This window comes from Dermacentor variabilis, chromosome 2, assembly GCF_050947875.1.
Source record: "Dermacentor variabilis isolate Ectoservices chromosome 2, ASM5094787v1, whole genome shotgun sequence".
Taxonomy (NCBI): domain Eukaryota; kingdom Metazoa; phylum Arthropoda; class Arachnida; order Ixodida; family Ixodidae; genus Dermacentor; species Dermacentor variabilis.
Window position 1 is genome coordinate 99,158,083 of NC_134569.1, and position 27,755 is coordinate 99,185,837.

The following is a 27,755-nucleotide window of genomic DNA, read 5'->3' on the forward strand; positions in this document are numbered from 1 at the left end:
TCGTCCGTCGTTCACAATAATGACAGTACGACTGCACTCTTCCGACAGCAACGGCTGTGGATGTAAACGCTTCAACACGAAGACAAGGCATTTGTAATGACTGCAATAGACACAGCCCGTACGTTCGTATTACTCCTCCCCCGCTTCCCCCCCCCATTCCACCCATGTGTGTGTGTGTGTACCATCCATCAATCCATTCGTCGATCCATCCATCCATCCACCGCCCTCGATTCCGGGTGGACTATGGAGCATGAGCACTTCAGACGAGCCGCTGCTCGCCGTCGTGGCCCTGTTCACAGCTCGCGGCTGCTATAGAGACGCTGATTGTTCGTGACCCCAGAATGTCTTTCCCTCGTCTCTGTCCCGCTGCCAGTCGGAACGTGCGGGGATTGAACTGTGCGCATACTTGGGGGGTTTCTCGATCCGTGTGGCAGCATGCGGGCACAAGAGAGACGAGTCCCGCGGTGAGTTCGCGCCTGTGTGCTGTCAGCGGCGGGGAAACGAACGACTCTCGTCGCTGCTTCTTTGGTGATCGATGCCCAAGCACGGTTTCAAAGGCTCGGCGGGGAGCGCCGTCTCCCGCCGCGTGGCGGTCCGCGTCGAGGCGAGTGAGCTCGAGACGGCGGACGCCGAGTCTTCGCGACGCAAGAGCGACGACTCCGTGCACGCGTTTCCCGGCGCACTCGCGCGCGCAGGTGTGCGCGACCTTTGCGCTGTGTACCTGCAATTATAACTATCCACGCCGTATACCCGCTTAAATAAATACGCTAAGTTTTCTGGATCTTCACGTAGCTCCCACAACCTAAATATCTTGCCATTGCAACCCAGAACTGATGCACGTAGTTTTTCTTTTTCCCTGATCGATAGAACATTAAAATGCCTTGCCCGGAAACGTTCATTCTTTTCCAGTGTCCGTTTTTTCGTCTGCATTTGACATATGATGTTATCGCCACTCCTGCCATAGCACAAAATGGGCTGCAGTATGTATAAATAAATAAATAAGTGAGTAAATAAAAAAAATAATATTGTGCGCTCATGCGGTCGCGTCTGGCCACCGAGCGAGTCGACAATTCGCTGGGTCACGGCTCGAGCAGCCTTGACAAAGTTGCACGAGCCCTCTGCCCGTCTATTATCTGGGACTCGGTGGTGGTGGTGCTAGATTGAGACGTTCTAGCCTTGCATAGCTCCTACCGGCACTGTTGGCTTGGCCTCAGTCGCGTTAAGAACACAAAGCGTTATTTTATGCGATTTTTTTTTCTTCGGGAAGCTGCCCGTATAGTAGTAACATCTAACCGGTATCTAACCAGTATAGCAGGTCTTTTGTAAAAACGCTCTTTACAGCTTTGAACTTCGAAACACGTTCCGGATTGGTGAACCATATTCAAGTGTAATCCATGTAAGGCGAAGTCACGCTCTCTGTAGCCTTTCAAGATCGCATTGATGCCTGCAGCCGCAACTGAACTAAGGAAATGATGTTGCAATTCGCTCCACCCGCCACGGTGGCTTAGCGGTCTTATATGGTGTTGCGCTGCTAAGCCTAAGGTCGCGGTATAGAGTCCCGGCTGCTGCGGCCGCATTTCGATGGGGGCGAAGCGTAAAAATGCCCATGCATCGTGCGTTGAGGGGAATCCGAAGTGCATGGTCAAAATTATTCCGGAGTTCCCTACTATACGGTGTGCCTCGTAATCAAATCGTGATTTTGGCACGTGAAACCCCAGAATTCAATTTTTCTTATATTGGGTAATTCGCTCCTTTTCGTGCGTGTGTGTGCTCACGCGCATGCGCGCCACGCGTGCGGTGGTGGCTCGATCCATACGGCCACGGCGTTTTGTCGCTGAGCGCGAGGCCAAGGGCTCACTTCCCGAATTCTCGGTGGCCTTATTTTAAAGGGGAACCAGTGCAAAAAAAAAAAAAAAAAACGACTGCGCACTGAATTTCGATGCCCACTGAAGAACGACAGCCGATCAAGTTGACCCGGAGTCCTCTTTCGATATATGGCCTCCGCTGTGATCGTCTTGTATAGCTTCGAGACGTGAAAGCTAGCCACTGCCTTCATGTCAACTTTATTTTCCTAGGTTACATTCATCAGAAGCATGCCTATATATTTATGTATCTATCGCGGGCGCCGTGCATTTACGCGGGCGTTTTTCTTTCGTGCGCGGGCCGCATTTCTCCCCCGTCGAAATTCGGCCGCTGCGACCGGCATCGAACCCTCGACCTACGCTGCGCAACGCCACAGCCACTCGGCTGATCTGTTGACATTGAGGAGCGACGTCACCTGCTTTTGTTTCCTAGGCACAAGAGGATGTTGAAGCTCTCCTATCATCGCGCGCATTTCATTTTTTTTTTCTCTCTCTCGCCGCGACGTCGTCGGATGCATTCGGGTCAAGGGCGTGTGAGCTGTTTTAGCGCGGCAAATAAAAAGCAGCCGTTTCGACTGGAAGGCGACCGACCAGACGCCGCCGTTTGCTGTCGGGCCCTTTCTGTTATGGTTCGAAGAAAGGAATGTAGCCGGAGGCTTAAGAAAAAAGAAGCAAAGGAAATGACTGCATCGTCCGAAGTGTTTCTTCAGGGTCCATACGCGGTGCCACTCCTGTTCGTTGCCGTTTTCGGTGGCGCCAATTATTCATAGAGAGCTTTCGACACGAGTCCCAGCGGTTCCTTCTTCTCCATCTTCTTCTTCACCCATGAATACTGCACAAATAAAAACGCAAGACAACACAGGCGCACAATCTTTCTTGTGTTGTGGATTTCATTAGCGTGCTATTCGTGGATGACCATGGGCCGAGTGTCCCACCGGTACGCATATTTTTCTTCGCTTTTCATTGTTTTCTTTTTTTGCTTTAATCATTGGTCGTACGTATGCTCAACGCTGATTTCCGTGGGCCCGACTTTAGCTTGCGTGGGGTAAATGTTTTTCAACGCGACTTCATAACAAGAAAACAAAGGAAGAGGGGATTAAATAAACGTGTATCGACGAAACTGCTTCCAAAGACTAATCCTTACCAGCCCGAGGTAGATGTAGAGCCCCCTAGACGTTAGTGGCACATACCCACTCTGGGGGATTGGTTAAGAACCGGGAGTTCCATATAACAATAAGAAGAAAGGAATTATGAAGTAACTGCAAACAAAATTGAACACGTATATGGGAAGTAATATGTAGATTCTATAGGTTATGATTTTAATGGAGTGTAGGAATGAATGAAAACAAAAATAGAGCTAATATAATGGATTTTTTGGTATAGAACAAAACCTTATGTTTTGATTTTATTGTCCAAATCTTTCTGACCTTGCAATAAAATCCCGGATGGCATCGCCAACCTTCCTGTCGCTGTGCCCAAGGGTCAAGATAGTAGATCTTGAACATTTAAGTCTAATCGAAGAAGGCAGAACGGCGTTTCTAATGTTCTTTTTCGCAATTCAGGATATCTTTGATAATCAATGAGAAAATGATCTATTGTTTCATGTTCCCCGCAAGAGGTACAGTTCGGTGAGGGAGCCAGTCTAGGTAAAAATTTAGAAATGGAATTCGGCAGCGCAGTCTAGTGATTGCGACTTCGAGTGCTCGCGTTTGACAGTTTAATATTCCAATAATGTGACAAGTGCTGAAAATCTGTAGAGTTTGTTAAAGAAGGGGCTTGAAATTCACGCAGCGTCATTTGCCTCCGAAATCTCACCCCTATGATGTAAGCGGATGGCGGTAGGATTTCAGTAACTGGGACATTCAGGCACGCATTCGCCAACAAATCTGCCATTTTGTTTAGAAATATGATTTTATGTCCTGGTATACCCAAACCAATCGGATCAAAGCTAAATGAGGAGGCACAACGATTTGAAAGCTCGCAAAACCTAGGAGTCATCAGAAGCAGTCAGAGACAAAGAATCCGTAACTATCGATGGGGAACGTGTTGATGTATTTAGTTTACGAAGGGCTAGAAATACAGCTAAAAATTCTGCTAGAGAAACCGGCACGAAATCTGGGAGGCGAAGAGAAAGCGAACAACCGAAAATAGGAGAAAGTATTCCGAGTCCACACTTTTGTTCCTATTGGGAAACGTCGGTAGCAATAACTGTCTTGATCGGTGTATGCAAAAATTACTCATTTAAGATAGAGCTTAGCATGTGGTACGATAGTGCCTTTGCATTTTTAGGGAAAATATCATGGAGCTGAACTTTAATGTAATTGGTTGTGCAACAAACAGTAGTCGCCTTACTGATTTGGACCTTTAACTGATCTAGGAGAGTTTGTATAAAAATAATTTCAGGGGTGTGAAATCGGGGCTAGTAAAAGCAAAAAAAGAAACTCAAATCTGGTTGCGGGCGAGATAAAAGATGTTTGTGGACGCCTTACAGGGTATCTATATAGCCTTAAATATGATTGTACAGTTAACAATTGAAACAGCGTTACAAGAGAAGGGATCCTAGCTTCCAGATATAACACTTCTGTCGCTACAAATTTAAATAGTCCTGAGTGTTGTCGCAAGGCCTGCCTCTGCAGGAGAACAAGGAGGCGAAGTTTATATGCAGGTGCTGCAGAGTACAATCCGCCCCCAAACTCCTATACCGGTCGAATATACATGCGGTAGATTGATAACAGCGTTATTTTTCGCATTCCTGATCTGCTATTGCTCAGCCTACGTAGCAAACCAACCGAATGAACACCCTTTCTGCATTATAGTCACTGTGCGCCTTCCAAGAAAGGGAACAGTCACATGTGACGCCAAGATGCTTGAGTTTCTACATGTGGAATGATATCGAGTTAATAGAGAGAAATATATATGGGGTTCTTTAATGGAAATGCGAGCACCGAGTATTTGTTAACGTTGAGACAGAGATGCATCGCAGCAAGCAATCTTTCTGTAACAGACAAGTATGTCTGTGATATGTTATAAAGATTTTGGATATGATATGCCGACGAGAAAAACTTTGTCATCGGCGTACATGTAAGTGTGCACATCATGATGACATGTGATGGAGCTCATTAGAATATTAAATAAGACAGGAGAAAGTATTGCCCCTTGTGGAACGCCTCCTAGCCGAAGAGATGCCGCTTTGGAAGCAATACAATTATCTGTTCCTTAAAAATTCTGCAATTCATGCTTGGAGGTGTTTTAGAAAGCTAATGTTCTGAAGCTGATTGAGCAATATCACATGCTCAACACTATAATATGCTTTTGAGATGTCTAGAGTGACTAGTGCCGCATCATTGCCTTTGGCGCTGTGCCAGCTCAGTACGGCTTTCAAGGTCAATATGAGCCTGCCATATTGAGCACACTGTGATCTGAAACCAATTTGTTTAGGACTCAGGATCAATCGCTCATTAAGAAAATTTATCGCAGCAATATTTACAACTTTTTCAATCAATTTTACGAAATTTGAAGTTAACACGATAGGCCTAATATTGTCTAACACACAACCGTCACCCGGATTTTGAAGCAAGCATATGGCCTTGACAGTTTTCCGCTCCGACGGAAGCCATGCCGTTCTGACGGAATAAGTAATAATGTTTAATAAATAATCTTGTGATTCTTTATATAAAATTTTCAACATGGACGAAGTGATTCCATCGGGGTCCGGAGCCGCTGATGGAAATCTTAGTAAAACATCCGATAATTCAGACTTGGAAATTTCCGTGAAACCTTCCTCAGTTGGTGATATCAGTGGAGCTAACTGAAGTTGGGGAGAATAGCGACGCGCTAACTCTCTGGCAATTACTTCCAATGAATTCTTTATTTCTTCATGAGACAAAGCTCGGGGTGGGAGATGCCGTATAGTTGCAGAAAACCGCATGCTTCTTTCCTTTTGTTCTTCCTTTTTGTACACGCCACGGCTGAGGACAAAAGGAAAAAAAAAGGAACCGCTGCGAACGCCTGTGCATCTAAAAACGGCGACTATTGAAAGATCGCAGTTATTTGGGGCTGCACGTCCGCCGCGGGTGCCGGCATTGCGTTTGCATGCAGTTCAGGAAAATACTGGGTTTTTTCACAAATAGCCTATCATACGCTAAATGGAATATAGATCGCATAGAGGATCTCTATAACCTCTCTATGCACAGAGGTTCTCTAAAAAAAGGCCCGTGTCCTCTGAGGGGCACGATAAAGATCTCCAGGTGGTCAAAATCAATCCGGAGTCCTCCGCTACGGCGTGCTTCATAATCAAACCGTCGTTTTGGCACGCAATACCCCAGAATCCTATTCATTTCACAATGGATATGAAAAAAACCTATTCTGTTAAAGAGTCGCAGTAGTGTTATTCGCAGGGAAATCGATGTATACACGTTTGCGACAGTTACTCTGAACGGCACAGACATCGACACGGACAATCGTCCACATCGGTGCTCGGACTCTGCACGTGTGTATCGACACTCGAACACGGCTGGTGGGTTAGAGGAGCTTGGCCTCGTCCTCGGGCTACAGCGGGACGCCGCCATTGCGCGTTCGAAACGGAAGACGCCGATAAATCCTCTCTATCGCCAAGCCCGGCCACCCGTACAAAGGCTTCCCTCCGCTTGACCATGCAGGGCTCCCGGAAGAGCATCGACGGTGCAATTGTCATTCGCTCGATCCACTTGGCGCGCTGCCCGGTCGCGCTACGGGACGGTCGGAAAGTTGGCGCTCGTCACTCCCAGAGATCCTGCGAAGGCCCGCGCGGACCATTTGCTCGAGCCCTTTCGCTGCTCTGTGTTCGCGGCAGTCAGCGTCAAAGATGCCGAAATGAATGCAGTCTGGGCGCTGGATCGAAGAAGCGGGGCATCCGGACTCCGGAACTATAGCACTTCTTTTCGCTTGAAAACTATTATCGGTTTACCCTGCCGTTTCCGTGAATTCACATCATTCGGTGGTCTGTACTCAATAACCAGAAGTTCATTTCAGACACGTGCCCTCCTTCCCACCTCACCCTCTCTTAATACCACGGATTTGCGCTGCAGCAGCGGCCACAGCTGTTACAACGTAACGCACAGGGTGGCTATATAAAGTGTGTGCATACATAAATCGGGGTGATATTGTGATTATATACATGTATACAATCAGACTGCTCGGAAATTCAACGTTATCGCAGATTCCGCCGTCCCTAAACCTTTGACGCTAACTGTCACTGCGTCTAAACACTGCTTTCTTTAAGGGATACTAAAGAGACACTAAATTGTTTGACTGATCAAGCATGCTTTTTAAGACTATTTTCGCTAACCCGCAGCGCTAGCCTAGTGGCTATATGGCGCTGCTCTGCTGAGCTCAAGTCGGCGGGTTCGATCCCTACTGCGGCGGCTGCATTTCGATGAGGTCGAAATAAAAGAAACGATTGTGTGCTTATATTTAGGTGCATGCTAAAGAACCTTATAGGTAATCAAAATTAATCTGTATAGCCCCCCCTCTCCACCCTCTGCTATACGGCGTGCCTCGTTATCAAGTCGCGGTTTTGGCTCGTAAAACACCAGAACGTAGTTATTGCTGTTGATATCGGCGGCAATTGGTTGTTCATTAAAAACGGGAAATAAAAACCTTTCAAAGTGTCCTTTTTTAAAATTTCTTGCGACACCCCAGCGCCAGTGTGACGTCACGGATTTCAATGAGTTCTCTCATATTTGTGCCGTTGTGGCTTAGTAGAACATCATGAAACTTGCAATGTTCAGTCTATGGCTCCTTTAGCTGGAGTGCAATGTCGTTCGTCCTTACCGATAAAAGCTTAGCCATCCCCGAGCAGACGCCGCCTTTCGAGCCTGCTGTCGCGGAGTGTGTCATTATTATTATTATTATTATTATTATTATTATTATCATTATTATTATTATTATTATTATTATTATTATTATTATTATTATTATTATTATTATTATTATTATTATTATTATTATTATTATTATTATTATTATGTATTTATTTATTTATTTCAGAAGGGTAATTTACTAACACATCTCAAATAACGCTCTTATCTTTAGTGCCCCTTTAACAGCGGCCACGTGGCCATGGCCTATCGCATTCCTTCGGGCGTGTCCGGCGGTAGCACACGGCGTCCGCGCCTGGCCGCCTTCTCTTCACGCGACAGGCCGCGTACTGCTAGCATGCGGCGGCGGTGACAGCTCTCCGTCGTGACTCATGCGACTATTAGCGGCGCTGCGACGGGAGATGCAAATTCGCTGCCAGTGTCGCAAGCTGGCTGCATAGCCGAAGCGTACGCCTGCGCTCGGCATTTTTCTCGCGCATATATAACACCAGCGTATACGCGCGTACTCCGCATACCAGGCGCGGAAATGGGTGCACACACATCACGGAGGCCGTGTGCGCCGGCCGCGGCAACGCTTTCCATTTTTACGTAAGGTACACGTGGCTTTATTGTCGTTTACTAAATGCCAGGCATCTGGGAAAATAGGCCACCGAAGGCCAGGCTGTCTGACATCCAAAATAAACCCCAGCGATTATGAAATTAGGAAGAAAAAAGAAAGGACAGGAACAAAACGAACGACAAGCTGAAGGGTGCACGATTTCTGTTGTTGCCGGTACTGAAACCATCGTGTTCACTAGCCAGCCTTGGCAAAAATTAGATTTAATTTACGGGTTTTCTACGTGCTTCTATAGTACAGAGTAAACCTGCTATGGTCAAATATCTGAGCGAGAATACGAAGTGGAATTACCGAGAGAGACAAAACGTCTGTTAAACGAAAATAAATAAGAGCTCGTTATTTTAGTCAGCATATATGGTGCCGCCATTATGCAACCTCAGCAACGCTTTGTGGTTCTTATTGCTTTGTGACGCGTTGTGACTGCATTTCGGCACGCCCGGCGACGACCCAGCGGTCACCCGTGGTGGAAAAATGGGCCTGCCGCCACGCATTCCGATTACTGCGCTGCAATCGCTGAGCACCGTGTACGTGTCACTTCGTCCATTTATTGCACCACGCGTCAACACAAATGTTGACAGGGGCCCAGAACCACGCCAGGAATAGATATGGTGCCTTATAGTCCCAGGTCCCTTGACCGTGTTTGTCCGAGATATTTGTTTCACAGGAAATGAATGTGGAAGGCAGTACTTTTTTTTTGTTTACCCGGTGGACGCTGAATTAAACGTGCAACCTTCGCACGACGTATGCGTTGCCCTATATCAAATGAGCAAAGGGTGCGGTTGTCTCCGTTCACTTTCTTGCGTAGTAATCTAGCCCTGGGAGTGTTAGCCAGCGCCGCTCATCGACATTGCGGCGTTTGAGGATCATCGTGAACATTGCGACAGGGGGTTGTTAGTTTGGGCTCCCGTTTCATTTCATTTTCTTTCATTTTCTGTTCCTCTATTTTTAATATGAGACGTATAATAAAGTTGACCTTCTTTACTTATTTTAGAGTTCCAATAAAAAATTTTAAAAATGTTTCCTTATGCTTCCATTGACTTTATTGTTTGTTAACTTCTTACCGTTTCTTGTACACTTGCACTCATGGCTGCATAAGGCCTGTAGTACTTATGCAAACGAGAGTTGTCAATAAGTTTGTTTCCATCGATAAATTTTGGTGCAAGGTTTAGGATCTTTTCTTTCCTTTTTTTTAACATACAGTCTAAGACACTGTAGTCGACAAAAGTGTAATGACGTAAATCCCGATATATTATATCTTCATATAGAAGCATCTATATACTTTCTATTGCCACGCGTGCTTTATTTTCCTTTTATTCCAGCGACTGCTTCGGCGTTATTAATAATCCTCACTTTATCGCGCTCGCGCAAGACGCTCTTGCTGTATCGAACACTTAATGAACGATGTCGCCAATGCGGTAGGGCGACAGGCCTGTCCACTGTCCACGCGAATAGCGTAATGCATTTTCCGGCGGATATCCGCCACGAGGAGCAATCCGTGCCTGAGAGAAGCACGATCGTAGTTTCAAAGAAAGCCCATATACCGGTTCCTTGTGAAGAAAGCTTGGTAGTTGAGGCAAAATACGTGATCTTTAAACCAGTTTAACAAAACGTCACAGAAATTCGTGGTCCCGGATCTTCAAGCACTAAGCTTTCTTTCTGAGAAACCCATGTGGGCTTCCTTTGTAGCGTCGTGCTTCTATACTTTCGCATGGATGATAACATTTGCCCTCGCTCAGCAACGCTTCGCTTCCTCCGCTTAAGCTTTCGCGTCCCCCCCCCCTCCCCCTGATTTCCTTGCAAGGCGTCCTCCAACGTTTATACCAACATCTTTGCTTATTCTAAACGGCAAACGTGTATACGACTGCTGGTCCATCGAGCAATCAGCGACGGCTGGTGCATCAAACATCAAGCATCAAACCGCACGGGAGAGCGCAAATGCTGGTGTAGAAACGCAATGATTGGTTTGTTTTGCACACAAAAGGGTAATTCTCTGGAACCAACAATGATAAATTCGCAGCGCTTTTAACGAGGATCACATTTCGGCATGAACTTTCAAATGTGCTTCTCGCCATTATTGTTTAATGAGGATATGAACAAATTTAAGCCATGACAGCCGGCAGTAATTTATCGTTGTAAAATATGAATTGTAACAGTGGGAATTGCTCATGAATGCGTGTATAGATGACACAAAGAAACAATAGACAACTGTATACGCGTAACTGTATGCTCAGCCATACAAGTTTGAAACTGAATTGCATGGAAGAACTTTATCAAAAATAAACATGGAAATTACACTTATCTGAGTGTGTTGTACGTGTGAAATGGCTGATATGAAGCAAATTAATAGAAAAAAAAAAGAAATAAAATGTTACTTTTGTGTCAACGCTGAGTGATATCCGTGAGGCTTTGTTAGTTATTATTACATTCTTACAGGTCTAAAATAATCAAACGGGCTTACCTTTAAAGTGTAGTTAACATTGTACCGGACAAAGACTAGACTACAAAAGACCAACGCACTAGGACATTTAGATGCATAGATTTAGATACGATTTTGGAATCCCGGATAGGGTGTAGAAATTAACAAATGTCTGCTTTTTTTTTTTTGCAATGCCTGTCACCACATATTTTAGTATACCAACTTAGTTTAGTAGTAGTTATATGCCACGATTTCATACATATGATTACGGAACTGCGCGATTGAGGCTTCCTCTACGCCGTTTACTGACACAGCTCTCCTCAACGTGGCTTAGCGGCTATGGTGTTGCGCCGCTAAGCACGAGGTCGCGGGGTCAAATCCCGGCCACGGCGGCCGTGTTTCGTTCGGGTGCGAAATGCAAGAACGCCCGTGTACCGTGCATTGGGGGCACGTTAAACATCCCCTGGTGGTCAAAATTAATACGGAGTCACCCACTACGGCGTGCCTCATGATCAAATCGTGGTTTTGGCACCTAAAACCCCGCAATTCAATTCAAAGCTCTTCTCAACGAAAGGAAGAAAGAGGAACCAGCGGTCGTAACATAATATTCTGATGTTGCTGGAAAACAGAACACGCTGATAAGCTTTTCACTTTAGCAATATAGTCGCGGAAAAGAAAACAGTCCGACAATCAGGGCTCGCGTTCACAGTAACCCGTATCTTTCGTGGGTGCCCCTCCACGTTTGACTATCGTCTGGGTCGTCGTTGCGTTATCGCATCTATCGCTATCGTGTCTAGCGGTCGGCGCCCGAACGCTGCAGCAGTGATGAAACTCCCTTACGTAAGAAACGTTTCGAGAGTTCTGGTCATGGCCTTATAAAAAGAAAGCACTCAAGAAGCCCTAACTTCCGAAAAAAAAAAGAAAAAAGAAGGAATCGAAACACCAAAATGCCTTGCTTTTATAACTGCAGCCACGAAAAAAAGCAGTTTTCTTTTTATCTTTGTGTCTACGCGTTCAGAACACGTGCATGCTGCCGACTCAAAAGCAGCGGGGCGCCTTCGTCCTATGCATCGACAGTATAGAGGTACTGAGGTCACGCGCAGCCTGCACTTGTTGATCGCGAACGCCACTTTTCACACGTGCGCGGCGCTTTCAGAAGGTTGTTTACGGCGTGTTCGCTGAATCTGACTCTATCTCTCTCTCTCTCTCTCTCTCTCTCTCTCTCTCTCTCGGTTGAGTCTTGTAATTACGTCGTGCTAGCAGACAGAATACTGAGGAGCATCGGTGATTCTGGTACAGCGCTGCTTTTCCTTTTTTCTTTTTTGTTTGCTCAGTGAAAAAGAATACCTAATGCCACCAAAAGACGCCACCGTCTCTATTCAGTTCACGTCTGAAAAAAAAATATTGTGTAAGCGTGCTTGGTATATAGGAGAAAATGCCGTTTAAATTTCATGCTTTCTCTTTTTTCTTCTTTTTTTTTCGCTCAGTCAAAAGAATACCTAATGCCACCGAAAGGCGCCACCGTCTCCTTTCAATTCACGTCTGAAAAAAAAATAAAATTATATAAGCGTGCTTGGCAGATAGGAGAAAATGCTGTTTAAATTTCATGAACGGCTAGAACTTTCTTTCTTTCTCTTCTTGTATTTCTTTTTTATGGCATCTTGTTTGCGTGAAGTGAGGAAGTTATTAAAATGGGCACGGATCCACAAGACCTCCTGAAGGTAAGTGCAATTTGTGATTGCTATCGCCTTTATCGTTACCGCAATACGCGGCGAATAATTTTTTTTTCTTTTACTTCAGAAAAACTAAACGACATGCCGTCTTTTTTTTTTTTCGGAACACTTGCGCTAGACTAAAGTATGGTTGATGAGTGCTCGAGAAGTTTAATTAATGGTCGTCAAAATACGGGGCCTGTTTAAAATGGCGTAAACGGGTCAAAGAAGCGAGTCTTAAATCACCGCAGGCACTGCAAAAAAATTCGCACCCTTAAAAGTGAAAAGGGGTGCAAATGTGTCTAACTCACACCCTGAGGATGTCAATTATATAAATCACACCCTAAGGGTGTGAGTTTTAGGCACATTTACACCATTTTTTTTTTTACTTTTAAGGGTGCAAATTATTTTACACTGGGGCCGAATTTACAAATTTTCGTTTGCAAGTGATGTTCGCCGCTGGCCGGCCGCCTTCGATAATAACGTCCAATATCGCAATATCACGATTGGCTGGCATATATATATATATATATATATATATATATATATATATATATATATATATATATATATATATATATATATATATATATATATATATATATATATATATATATATAAGCTTAGTGCAAGGTATAGCAAGCCACACTGTCATGAAATGAACGTTATTTTATGCATGGTTAGCGGTCGCAATTTTACAGTTTGCTGTACATGTAGCATTTCTAATGCATTAGACGGAACTAAAGCTGACTTTCTGTGGTCGTTAGACAGCGAGAAGCAGGCGTCGCCATGCTCTGATAGCGACTGGCCGCTGAGATTCAGCTGTATGCGTGTCACTGTGCCTTTGCATGTTCCATAAAATTCTCACCACGGTACGCGTCGACTCATGTTTCGTTAGCTGATGTGCGCGGTAGAATCGGCACCAAGTTATATTTTTGTCTTTAATATTTGGGCTGTAATATAACTGCGCGCTAGAGTCGGGGGCGCGGTATACAATCGTGCAAATACGGTAATTGGGTTCCGTTTATGTGATTATCAACTATAATGCCAAAGAAAATGGGATATCAGCGAATAATCGCCACGTCATGAGTGAACAACAGAAAAATATCGTCAGCGAAGGACGCCTACAAAATAACGAGTTAAATGTTTTTTATTGGGTATGGAGCGCGGAAGGACTTCGGTCGGTCAGAAGCATGGGTGAGATAGACTCAAGTTTGAAGAGGGATAAGCGGGGAAGAACGGGAGGCCGATAATAGCGAGTCCTACAGATGGGCTTATACTTGAGAGATAAAATTCTAGCTTCTTTCTCTCTTGTTATTTATTATTAGTAATTTTTCTGATGATACGGCATGCGGGACGTCGACGTCTGCAGTGCCGGGTATTTCCTGCATATGGCCATTATGTCGCCCCCTCTTAATTACGTGCAGTCGGACGTTCCGTGTAGCAGAAAACGTGTAATAAAACATGTGCGCTTATGATTCTGGAATGAAGAATCTCTTCATGCTTAACGCCACGCACCTTCGTATATTATGTATCTTTGTTTTCCGTTTTTAGCTTGCAGCCTCGATTGCGAAGTTGTTAAACCCGCAATTTATGTCTCCAGTATATAGTCTTGTGAAATGGCGCCGTCTATAGATCGTTCTACCACGCGTACGCGTATATGTTTTGCATAAAACATCGGTACAAGACAGTCTACATGACACCGTGCATTAGATAGACATCGTATACGCCTCCTCCTTGTATGTTGCTTTGGTGCGTATCAGCAGTTTTCGCATGTGCTGCGAAAACTGCTTGGCACGCAGACTCGGCTGTCGCTATCTGTCAGAACAGTAGGCTCGGGGTCGGTGCTCGCAAACTGCGTAAGCATAGGAGGTAATCGATGCACTGTTTCAGCCTGGTGTCTACGGGCCTGCGTGATAGATTGTGACAACGCTGTGCATGTTATACTTGTGGAATGTGTGCGTGGTTTACGTTCTTTGAGCTTCTTTCCGTTCTTTTTTCTGTTCATATCCTTGCATATTTACTTTCCGGATGGTATAGCTATGTCGTAACCATCCCTTAGTAAACTCCGTGCCTTTCTTTGCCCCGTCTATATTTCTCTCCGTATATACTGGAAGTCTAACATTAGGGCATCCTGCAAGCGATCGTCATCGTCTTTGTTATGCCAAATATTCGGGTTCTCATATTGACTGCATAAGCAGAATTATGAAATCAGCTTTATAACGTGCTTTATGAAATCAGCCCTAGCATATTCGTGACCGAAAACAGCCCGACCACTGCAACCGACGGCACGCGATTTCGTGGGTCCTCTGAATAATGAAGGCGATTTTTCTGTTCTATCTCGAAACAAATAACCTCGTGCGTCATTTCTGTCAATGGTCAAGGGGCGTCCTATGCAGTAGAAACCTGATTGCGCGGAGTTGTCGTTCTTCGAGGGTCTCTGCTATGGATATATATGTTCTTCGTGCAGAGGCCTCGGCGGCCGTTAACGCTGAAATTTGTGAATCGGAATTTCGTCTACTGTGGGACGGCTGCCTACATATGCGTGCACTTTTATCTTCCTGCGCATCAAAGGAGAGGAGGTGTTCGATATTACTCGGGTGCCCTGCAGTATACTTGCGTCGCTCATTTATCGCAGCAATTGTTTAAGCATTCTAAACTTTATGCATCCTACGGGAAGCACCTTTACGTGACCGCGTCTGCGCAAAGGTCAATGCTTCCGTGCGCCATTTCACTTTTGAAACGCAGCTCAAACCCGAGGCTGTTCCTTCCTGAACACCTTGCGCCGGCGTGCACTTCACACCGGGCTGTCAGCTGCTTTCTCGCGTCACGGATATATATATATATATATATATATATATATATATATATATATATATATATATATATATATATATATATAATATGCACGTGCGGGAACACGCACACGCGCGCGGCGGCGGCGGCGTCAACGTCCTCCCTCCTACTGTCGCCTACTGTCAGTGAAGAACAAACGGCTGCATACTGCTCGCAAATTTTGCGGTATGCAACCTTCGTCATCAGCGGTCGGCTATTAAGTGGCGTGTCTCGCGTCGCATTTCGTGCACTCATTTTTTATACGTTCCCGCTTGGTTCTCTTGTGCACTATACCCTCCCGCCCTCTCTCTATCCTCTTTTTCTTTAATGCTTTGTGTTCTGCCCCCCCCCCCCCCCGCCCTCCCCGACTCGCACCGCTGCCGTCTGCTTCACTCGAAGGACGACGACGCGGCGCTGTTGTGTTTGCCGAGGCATTGGCGCCCCGGAGTGAATGCAGCGCGCCTGTACGCGCGGGGTCGTTTTACGAGCAGACGCGTCTGTGCACACTGGACGGATTGACTGCTGCCGCGGTGCACAAAGTCCCGCACAGTGTCGAGGGGCTTTTCCTTCCGAACGTGAGTGTAAATGTGACTGCATTAGGAGCTTTATAGTGCAGAAATACATAGTGCGTAGAGTGATGCCTCGCATTAACGAAATTATTCTGAGTTATATGTATTCGCGGGGGGGTGTCTTGCATTAACGGTCGTCCGATTACGATGCGTCCTGGGAGAACCGTGTTCGACCCTGCTTATCGCTGCATGGGTGTGGCGGACCCTTTACAGCTACGCACAGTGGCGGCGCTTACAGAACGAAGCCGGAGGCGATAATGCTCGGTTTTTACTGCTCTGTAAGGGCAAAGCTATAGGCCGGTGACGCGAAGATTGCGGATAGAAGCGTTAGTTAACGAGTTTGTTTGTTAGTTTGTTTCGAGAGCATGAAGTTAGAGCGAATGGTTGCATCACGCAATGGATGCGTCGTTTCGTCGAATTTGTGCTGATGCTGTATAAACCTGTTGGCGTTCGAGCGACTTCCTAACGACGAAAGCGGACGTAAAAGTATTTACGGCGAACGTCGGTGGTCTTACAGCTGCGTTGAAGACTCCGAGAACCATAAAAAGAGCGCTTTCTCTGTGAAAGCAGCAAACCCTGTTCGACAACGGTCTTCAGAAAGTTTTTGTCTAGTGTATAGCTGTACACGCTCGGGACAATGCCCAAGCAATATACTTTACGTCGCACCCGCCATGGTTGCTCAGTGGCTATGGTGTTGGGCTGCTGAGCACGAGGTCGCGGGATCGAATCCCGGCCACGGCGGCCGCATTTCGATGGGGGCGAAATGCGAAAACACCCGTGTACTTAGATTTAGGTGCACGTTAAAGAACCCCAGGTGGTCGAAATTTCCGGAGTCCTCCACTATGGCGTGCCTCATAATCAGAAAGTGGTTTTGGCACGTAAAACCCTATAATTTAATTTCTTTAACTTAACGTCGCAACTCACCATAAACCTTGAAGCGCCGTTTGCACGACTGCACCCAATTTAGTGTTACCGACATTTTCGTCCTTCAATGTCTCGGTGCTTTGTCTTTTTTTTTAAGCGAAGCTTTCTTTGCCTCTTCCTTCGACTTTCCCACTGCGGCTGCTGCTGTCCGGCACGCCGCTAACGCCGGCCACGTCAGGACGTAGTTGAGACGCACGCCACTAACGCCTGCCGCCGCGTTAATGCTCGGGATGTGGTCGAGACGTGGCCATGTCGCAAAAACATAAAAAGCATGCGTTGTCGGTGTTTCGTTACATGACACATGCTTATGAGCTGTCATTCTCAAAATACCGAGAAATAACTTTGTAAATAATGTAAGACAAGGTATGCGCCACGTGGAGGGGCCTGCGCGGTTGTGCTTCAGATTGATTATTCGCCGAGGGACGCCCGCGGCGTCGACACCGGATTTTCGGCGACACGGGGTCCTTATCGCTATCGCGTTAGTGCACGACAGGAGGGCGGCACAAAGGACAGACGACCCGAGTAGCTCGTGTCAAGATTCACGCCGAGTCGCATCTAGGCTAAGCCCTCTTGTCGCCTAATTAGGCGTGACCCCTCAGAAATGCTGTGAAGGAGCCGCCGTACTTGTCTCCGTGTTCACTCGCAACAGCAACGACAGTAGAGGGAGATAGCGAGGGCATAGAGAGGAAGGAGGCAGTTTTGTGTGCTACAGCGCTGCAGCCCAGAATGGTGCCGAAGCGTGCACTTAGTACCGACCAGTCGAAGGCTCGCATAAAGCGTCGAGCGGAGCAGGCAAGGTGACATTTCACATCACGTCACGACTGTCGTATGCCGTCAATATATCATGCTGATGTGACCAGCGCAAGAGTGGACATGGGACACTAGTAAGGCGACAAGGACAAGCGCTCACTTCCAACTCCGCTTGACCTTAATTGTTGCCTTGCTAGCGTCCCGTGCCCACTCTTGCGCTGGTTACATCAGCATGGGATATCAAATATCATGGGCTCGCACCTTGCTTCAGTCAATATGTCACCACCAAATAACGTCAATGAACGCAAACAGCAGACCAGGCTTCGCTTACGTTGATTCCCGCAGTGCGTGCAATCTGCATGTTTTTGGGGGTTTAGTTTTAAATATAGTAGAAAGAAAGTCCTAACTGCGAGTGTGTTGCATTATCCTTCATCGTTCGGTGCGACTGGTTCTGATCGTCTCCAGCTTTGTTTTACGAGGACTATATTAGCTGGAACGTCCGAACCTACTCGAATTCGCATGCTGTGATTGCATGCGAATTCTAGTATATTGCATTGTCACCACAAACTGTTGATGTTATTCTAACCGCTCATTAACCAAGTAAACTTTGGGAAAGAACCGCCGCGGTAGCCCATCGTGGCTATGGCGTTGCGCTTCTAAGCTCAAGGTCGCGGGTTCGATCCGGACCGCTGCGGCTGCATTTACATAAGGGCGAAATGCAAAAAAATAATAATAAAGAACGGTAGCGTACTGTTATTACGCGCACGTAAAAGAACCCCAGATGCTCAAAACAACTAGCCCGGAGCCCTTCACTGCGACTTGCCTCGTCATATCGTGATTTGTGCCATGCAACGCACCGAGATTCAATTTCCCTAAAAAAAAAGAAATATATATATATATATATATATATATATATATATATATATATATATATATATATATATATATATATATATATATATATGCGAAAGGCGCCTGCGAGACGTTGTACCTCCGAACTGCTACGCACTGCCTCCTGGTTTACTTCGCGCTGAACAAGTGCCCCTTTTCCGGCTGCAGGCTATAGCTGACTCTGCCCTCACGCCAGACGTACTAGAAAAAGTGGCAGGCTTGTGCGACACGTCGAGCAGAGGCAAGTCAGCAAGATGTTGACGCCGACGACGACACAACATGGCTGCAGCAACAGCGTGGCCACGCCAGCTGCCCCGACCGCAGACAGTCGGTAAGACCCGTGCCGCGAAACAAAACCTGGTGTGCGAGAATGTCCGGCGCACGAGGCGGTACTGGGAATTCATAATGCAGAAAAAAAAAGATTAAGGCGTGCAGACGCGGACACAAGAAAAGTGGACAACACGAACGCCGACTATCAGCCGAACGAAGCACTGAGGCGAAAAAAGAAGACACAAAACTCGTCTGCGCATACTCTAAAATGGATGGAACGGAACGAATAACCTTACCCTTTTTTTGCATTATGAATCCTTACCAACTAGCTCAGCTTTCTGTCGTTCCAAGGTAATGAGAAGGCACCTTCGCCAGGAGGACATATACCGAGCTACGAGGAGTGGATCCGACCGGTCTCGGGGATGGACCTGGAATTCCGGGCTTATATATACACCGGTCGTATAGATCCCGCTACTCGCACCGCGCCTTACTCTCCCGACACGCCTTTTTCCTTTCCCCATTACTCGTATTAGGCCAAGGGACCATCAAATAAATAAATAAAAATATTCAATCAATCGTTCAACTATGCGAGAAAAAGCTTTGCAAACAAAGCTTTTCTATGAGATGTTTCAGTTGGCCCGAATGTGACGATATGTGACAACTCTTGCTTACGAGGCAGGCCTTCATTTAGTGCAGTGCTAGAAAGAAAGGACTGTGATCTATTCCGAACTGCCAAAAATCCACATGCCCCTGTATTTCCGTCTATTCCTGCGCCACATAAACAAACGCGTGTGCGCACCGCACGCACAAACAAATAAAAATTTGCATATTCTTTAAAGATCCCCTTTTTCACATCTTAGGCGGAATAAATTCAGCACTGTCATCCGTCGAGCGTCATATTTATGTGGTTCTTATAAGACATTGCGATCAACAAAATATAATGAAATTTCTTCTATATCAACGACTTTCGTGCATAGTCTTTTCTAAATTATTACGGTTTGTAATGTATCTGCGTTTCCTGTGTATTAGCTTGGTATGACGCTATTTTTGTCATTGATGTGTTCAATTCAAGAGAAAGTCTTGAGTTCGGTATTCCTTGGGTGCCGAGAATAACTTTCTGGATCTGATTGAGGGAGACCGAGTCATCCCGGCTGAGTACAATTATGGTGAGTACTATTCTGGTGAGTCCAGATAGCTTGCAGATGACTTTTCTTTTTGACAGCTGAGGGAGGGCAGTAAAATTTTTGGTCGTGAGGGTGAGATGAGGAAAACAAAAAAATGAGGGAACTTGTCCACCTCTGCTCACGACCTTTTCATTGCAAATTAAATGCTGTAGCCACCACGGTTTCTTTAAGTGACGGGTTGCAAGCTTCTGGAAATCAATGCAGAGAAAAGCCAAATTCCCCTCCCTCTTTTATTCTTCAGCGAGATTTCTCTTCTGGCAAATAATGTACTTGTAGCACTTGTCAGAGGGGGAACGTCAGTGCAGTCTCTCTACACGTTGTGATATGTTCTCAACATACTGTAAATAGGGGGGACTCGTGAAGTTTTCGCGTAGACTCATTTATCAGAGGAAGCGTGTGTTCCCCTAAAACATCGGTATTCCGTGTCTCGTTAACTTTCAAAAGCAAACTGTGTTGTAAATTAGTTTCACCTTTGCGCCAGCACTCAGACCTTACGGTTCCTTATGGGCACGTTAAATAAACAATAATATTTATTTATTTATTTATTTATTTGTCTAAGCGCCAAACGAATGCTACGTCAAATACTGACCTTTCTCATAATGACATTTGCGGTCATAGCACATATCGTCACTAATCATTGTCATTATTTCATTACCATGATATATTATGCAATTGACAGCGGCTTACTTTCAGGTCCTTTTTACAGTAACGTTACATTTACCATTTGCAATTCATTGTACATTTCGCCATTTAATTGACAATTAATTGACAACTCATCATTACGTGCACGTCACTCTTTGGCCATATATCTGGCCCTTGCGCCAATAAACACAACACATCAACATATATCAAATACTGCACGCTACGGATCGACATGCGGCTCTGATATGAAGAATATATACGGTAAATATTAAGAGCTATCAGGAAAGCTACATTGTTTCTCAAGGCTAAGCATGAACTAAAAAAAAAAAACGGTGTTTTCCATTATATTGCAGTGAGGTTTATCCGTGATTGACAGTACCATTAGGCGTTCTTATTTATGTAATTCACTTTCTTAATAACATCTTGAGTTAAAACGAAAGTCACGTGTGTCATGATTTTGTTGTTCTAATTGTTGTCTAGTCTGCATATGCGCTGTGTCCACTTGAGGTCAGCAATCTAACGCACACCAAAGTACGCACATGCCCGGACTTGATCACTCGGAACAGTAGCACCGGGATAAGTTGGTGTATATGTGTATAAATAATAGATGCGGCGTTTTCTATTAATGTGCTCACCCTTTGCCCGACAACGCAACGCATCGTCACTGTTGGTCGCATGCAGAGAGAACCTAAGAAGAGTGGATATACCTTACGTCATAGCAGGCACTACTTGGAGGACTCGCACGCCTTTGCAGCCACGACGTCATCTTGATCATTACAAAGTGAAAGTGCGAAGACATTACACATACCATTCTGCGCAAAAAAAAAAAAAGTGGAGAGAGAGATAGGAAGCATACGTTATATGCTAGATCCTGCAGTCTGTGGCTTTTTTTTTCATGACCCCGTTTGCGCTGGCGCCAGCAAACATCATCTGTCATCGTCAAGAACACGCTCGCACCCAAAGGCACGCACGGCACGATCGAGGGGCGCTACTTTTTTCGCGGCAGCTAGAACTCTTGTCTCTCAGAGGAAGAGAGGGAAATCAGCCGCGCATGCGTGCTGCTGAAGCACTCGCAAAGTAAGAGAGAGGTAATATATAAACTCCGCCAGGGCAGAGGTCGGAAGGTTCGTCCGTCTCCACCAAAGTTCGCGGTCGCTCGCGGACGAAGAGGATAAACTCAGTCGGCCGAAGCTGGATGCAATGAAAAGCACTCAGGCCCCACGGCTCATGAGCCTGCGCTCCTATCCATCTGGCTGTGGGCTGCCGGCGACGAGCCCGAGAACAGTCCGCACGCATCCAGAAAAAGTTTTCTATAGCTAATCTCTTATAGGCCTTACGGTGGCGCACGACGATTTGTCTTCTCGGGCAAACATGGAGCGCGCTGGCGGCACGCCCCGCATATATATCCCCGCTTGCTTGCCTGCCATCCAGCCCCGCCTGGTGCTAATGAGGGCTCGGGCGCGTGTCTTTGCTAATTAGAGGCCCTCTCATTATCTCCCTCTCTTCGCGCACGGACAGTGCGCGCTCCCCCTGCCTTCCTTGTCTTCGACCGCAGTGCTTTGCCCAGTGTGTGCGCGCGCACGCGTGTGCGTGTGTGTGTATAGTACGGAGTCACCTCCGGTATCGGAGCGTTGGTGCAGAGCGTTAAGCAATCGTGAATTGTGCACATGTGGAGAGGGAAGAGAATTAGTAGCAGGGTCCTTTCTTTTATATTTATTTACGCTGTTAAGCAAGCAGATATATAGGGGCCTATAAATGGCGGCCGCTTCGTCTCGTTGCGTGAACGTCGCTAAAGCAAACAAACTCGCCCCAACGGCTACAGCGTACGGGAAGCTGCAGCGAAGTTTGCGCCGGCGAAATCGCTTTAACTTACTTATTAGCATACCTATTAGGCAAATTAGTTCTCGTAACAAGGTTTACACACGCCAACTGTCAATACATGTACAGGAAATCGACGTCGCAAGAGAAGCATTTTGCATACAATTTCAGGCAGCTAACATCGTCCGCACTGTGCAAACACAATGTCTTGCACTGTGGATGTTCTTTTGTATGTAACTAACACATGACACAATGAAAGCGACAGATAAAGTGAACACTGTTTTCTTCATTTCTTCCTTTCTTTCTTTCTTTCTTTCTTTCTTTCTTTCTTTCTTTCTTTCTTTCTTTCTTTGTGTGTGCGCGTGCAAGGAAGAGAGATCGAGAGAGAGAGAGAGAGAGGCGGAGGACAGTAAAGACGATACTGCAACGTCGCGAAGCGAAAGATTAGGACGGCATGCAGATTTAATTTTGGAGGCTTCCGGCTTGCTGTCCGTCGGATATCTCTGGGGAAGCTTGCGACCTATGTACGGCGATTTTCTGCGCTTATTCCTTGAGCATCGCTGGGGGGCAGGCTCAGTGGCTGGAAAGCTCGCCGGCTTCCGCTCTTCCGAGCGGCATAAGTTCTTGAGCTTCTTGCGGGGCCGCGTTGGCTCCATCTGTGCAACGCGTAATTCAGAAGGTCGGGCTTAACTTGTACGACCCTTTCGCTTGCTTTTGCGTATACTTCGACGTTTCTTCGGGATGAAAAATTGCTGGGTTTAACGTCCCCGAAACTGCCCAGTAGGTATATCGAGGGTCGCCGTTGTGGAGTGCCCCGGATCAAGCTAGGCCACCTGGGGTTCTTTAACGTGCACTCAAATCTAAATACACGGCCGTTTTTGCATTTTACCTCCCCATCGAAATTCGGCCGTCGCGGCTGAGAATTCGATCGCGCGACCTCGGGCTCAACAGCAGAGCGTCAGCGCCACTGCAATACCGCAGTTGATTTTTATTTGCGATTTTGTGATCTTCCTCGTGGTTCCTTCGAGTTTTCTTCGCACCTATATACATAGAACGGTCGTGCTGCACGAATCCTGTGAGCGCAAGCAGCTAGAGAAACCTGAAGAATATGGGAATGGAAGGCAGGCTTTGACGAAAAACATCGATGCCTCTGCTTTTAGCCAGTGCTGTTTTCAGCCAGTTCAGATACTGGCCCCCAGACGTAGGCTGGTCTCTCAGAAAAAGTTACCTCGTTAATTTTTTTTGCAAGCGTTCTATACTAAAATTCACGTGATGGTGGATATCGTCCAGTCAACATTCATTCATTCATTCATTCATTCATTCATTCACAAAACTTTATTAGTGTCCTGAAGCCCGGTCTTTTCAGAGACCGGATTTTTTTTTTCAGTTCTTTCCATAGCAGTATATACCCTTTTTTCTACGCCAGTACAATTAATCTTTGAAGGTTATTTGTGCGCTACTGCGTCTGTGTTCTATAGCCATTTCAGTCAGCGTCCTATAAGGCGATACCTGATTACCTTTTTGTCATATCTGGTAGCTCTGTGCGGCCACTAACTCCACTAACTAATCTGACAATTTTCCATGAATGATCCTGAATTTATAGATTAAATTTCTGGTTAGTCAGTGATAAAGCTACACTAAACTCTTGTCATCATTGTGTGAGAATCTCTACTAACGCTGACAAGCAGTTTGTCTTCGCGCATTTGGCGCAGTCGAACATCATCGAGTTCTCAGTCGACGATGATGCGTAGTAGTATAGGGCAGCAACGTTATTTCAATGATTCATCTTTAGCGAGAGCTCATCATGCCGGACTGCTTACGCATGGCGTTTGTCAGGTGCCGTAAAGCATCTTACGATTAGGCGCGCCACTGAATTAAGTAATAAAATGTTGTCAATTAAGCCGCCAAGCGCATCCGCGTTGTTGCCGAGTCGTGCAACAATTGCAAGCGCTATTTGTATGCAAATGCGCGCTGCCGACGATTTCTTGGTAGCATACAACTCAATGGCGGTGCTCGAGGGAACGCACCGCGTTCTTTTCGTAGCATGACATCGATGAAAGGCACCTTAAAGTGCTGGTACAACAAAAAATTGTGCAAAAACCTTCGCCGGCGTTGTTTCGACGCAGACGAATAGCCAAACGCTTCTACAAAGTCATTCACTTTATTAAGAAAACTATGCGCTTGAAGGTACATATTTGTTGCACTTAAAATATTTAGGTAGAGTTTGTTGTCTCTTCGCATAATTCTGTAGAGAACAGACTCGTTAACCAGCACATATGTAGCGGCAGTATAGGTGGCTTATACATAAGCCAATTTGTCGTATGTGTTTGTTTCTCCGGCGGTACGAGTGCCAGTGTAAAATGAGTTTACCATCCACCTCTTCCTTCGTCATAGGGCGGGAGGGGGCGGTTGGAGAAAAGGATTGTTGTCCTTCCGGAGCGCTCCGCAACAGCGCCTAAACCTTCAGGCGCAACTCGGTTAACCCGAGTGCTGTCAAGATTGGGGCTCAATCCCATCGCTCGTGATCCGTTGTCAAGATTGGAGTCCGGCATGAATTCGAAGGTAGCTGGCCCATGCCGTCGTCCAACTTATCCACGCTGAGGACGTTGATGAAGGGAAGGACTGCTTCTCATCGAGAACTGCATGCAATTTACATGCAGTTCATCAGTCTAGCATGACTTCGAGAGAAAGTACTTCAGTCTAACACGACTGCTTGAGAGAGTGTCTCAGTCCAACATGACTACTTAAGAAAAGTGTGTCGAGCATCCGCACAAGAGAGGTTTATAAACACTCGGTCTCCCCTTGATTCCAAGGAGACGGAAACGTTCGTCCAGTCATTGTAAACACGCCGCCTCTCTCCGGGATGGCTTACACACGCACACGCACACGGTCCGGAACCGACGTCACACCGACTTCGTAGAACTCGGAGCGGACCCTCGCAGCGCGCTCGGGTAGCCATTGTCCTGCGTCTTGGTCGGCGCGTGGGAAGGTGTCTCCCACGACGTTCCCGCGGCAACTCCCCCGCTCGCGGCCGACCCGGTTGGCGGTGTCGTGTTGCGGCACAAAGCCTGCTTCTTCGAACTCATTCAGTCACAACGGCGACGAGGCTAGCGTGTAACGGTGTCGTTCCTTGAAAGTTGACGCCGCGTCGTCGCAACTGGCTGGCAGCACTTGCACCTCAGCTGGGCCGTTCTTAACATTGCACGCGCACCGGCCCCCGACGCCCGACCACCACGAAATGGGAGAAAGAGCCAAAGAAAGCTATTCGCTTTGAATCCCACAATTTCGATAGAAAGACCGTAATCGCTGCGCAGCGCGTGAACGGAAGCTACAGAACTTTAACTAGTCGATATTGAGTCGGCAAATGTGATGTTTGCTCGTTTGTTCACAGGCAAACGTAGCCCACTTGTGATACACTCGCGAAAGACCTCAAACGCTGCCCCCGGTTTCGCGCGCAACTCCTTCAGCCCTAAACGTTCGCTAGAGCTGGCTTCTCCACAATAAGACCACTTGTGGGGAGAAGCTCGCTTTACAATTTTTGTTCATTTTGCACGCAACACGTGACGGTCTTATATCCGAACCACAGTAATCTCCTCGAAAGCGGAACTTTGTTCAACTGAATTCTCTGACAGGCCGCACAGTTCGGCGGCCTATTTATTTCCCACGTATTCTCACTGTTATTATTCTAACCCTTTGACAAGACAAGCGGACTGTGCACGCACATGTTCTGCGCGCAAACCACGTTGCTTCATTCGCCGTGTGCTCAGACTTAACCGCATTCGATAAACAGCGCTCGCACGGAGCCGTTAGCGGCTGTAATTGTAAAGCTAGTACGCCTGTAGTTCGCTAGCAAGCCTGTGACCAACCGCGGGCGGGATGAACGGGCTTATGTGTGCACACCGCTGGCGTTTCCCTCCCTCCCTTCCCTACCTACCGTTTCCCTCCCTTTCCTCTTCAGTGTCTCCTCCTCCTCGTTTTCGTCCTCCTATGGCATGTCAACTCGGGCACGGCGCCAGCGATGGAAAATAGCACGCGCTAATCCACAGTCATCATCGGTTACGTTATCCCTGCAGCTTACGGCAGCATAAACATTGAGAACTTTGCTTGGTCTGACGTAAACGGCGAAGCGTCGCGCAGCGAAACGTGTAGCCACGGAAACCAGACTACTGCCTGGCGTTCTTGGCTGTTTCCTGTATGTACCGTATCGTTGCGCTGTTTTCGTATGGCCGGTTTTGTGTCTCGGGGTGTCACTGAAAAGTGCGTAGTTTCGAGAATTCCGTTAATGTATCTCTGTGCGTCACCTGACCGCGCCGGGTCAGTTGCATTAGTGCGTGTGGCGTCCGGCTGCTTAGCATGAGGCCGCGGTTTCGATTCGCGGCCGCGATGGTAGCGCTGCGATAGGAACGGAACGCAACTAGACGCTCGTTTCCGTTGTTTTAGGCGCACGTTAAGAGGAAGCTTTAGCTTGAGTGCTCCTATCTAAATACATGTAAAAGGAGAACTCGTTTTTCTCGGCAACCACTGCACCAAATTTGACGAGGTTTGTTGCATTAATAAGACAAACTGAAAATCTAGTGACTGTTGGTTTCGAATTTTTGAGTTAGATTGTAAATTTTTTATTAAAAATTGGCAAAAATAGAAAATTTTCAAAAAACGAAACTATCAAGTTTACAGCTCTGTAACTTAACCACTAAAATTGATAATACAATTCTGTGAATTGCATCTAATAGTACATCTAAAGCGGACAAATTTGATATGTTACACATGAATATAAAAAAATTTAGTAATAGGGAAATACAACTTTTGCAAAACCGTTGTAACCAACGTAACAAATTCACATAATATGTAAAAGGACATATTGAATTTGTCCGCTTTGAATGATCTAATGGATGCCGTTTACAGAACCGCGATATCAGTTCTTGATGCAGAGCTATGAATTTGTAAACTTCGTGCTTCTATTTTTTTCAAACGGTCAGATATTTGAAAATCGTTTTAAGAAAATTCAAGCCCTAAATCGGGATTTCGCTTCCAACAGTCACTAGAATTTAACTTTCTCTTTCAAATGCAATAAATTTCATCAAAATCGGTCCAGGGGTTATCTCATAAAAACGTTTTTGCGTTTTACATGTATTTGAATAATCCTAATCCATAAGAAAGGGGACGCCAAAGACTTGAAAAATTATAGACCGATCAGCTTACTGTCTGTTGCCTACAAAGTATTTACTAAGGTAATTGCAAATAGAATCAGGAACACCTTAGACTTCTGTCAACCAAAGGACCAGGCAGGATTCCGTAAAGGCTACTCAACAATAGACCATATTCACACTATCAATCAAGTGATAGAGAAATGTGCAGAATATAAGCAACCGTTATATATAGCTTTCATTGATTACGAGAAAGCGTTTGAT

The 27,755-nt window shown here is 46.2% G+C and overlaps 1 protein-coding gene across 7 annotated transcripts in view; it reads left to right on the top strand.

The window, feature by feature from the left end:
• Nucleotides 1-15,718: 15,718 nt before the first annotated feature.
• The window catches only part of LOC142572366 (uncharacterized), a 103,372-nt gene continuing 91,335 nt past the window's right edge, over nt 15,719-27,755 (top strand). For 6 of the 7 annotated variants that reach the window (XM_075681441.1, XM_075681443.1, XM_075681440.1 and 3 more), the window contains exon 1: nt 15,719-15,874. The gene's annotated coding sequence lies outside the window, so the exon portion shown is untranslated. Of the gene's footprint in view, nt 15,875-18,601; nt 18,765-27,755 lie in introns of all 7 variants that reach the window. The other variant, XM_075681439.1, reaches the window with a different exon arrangement.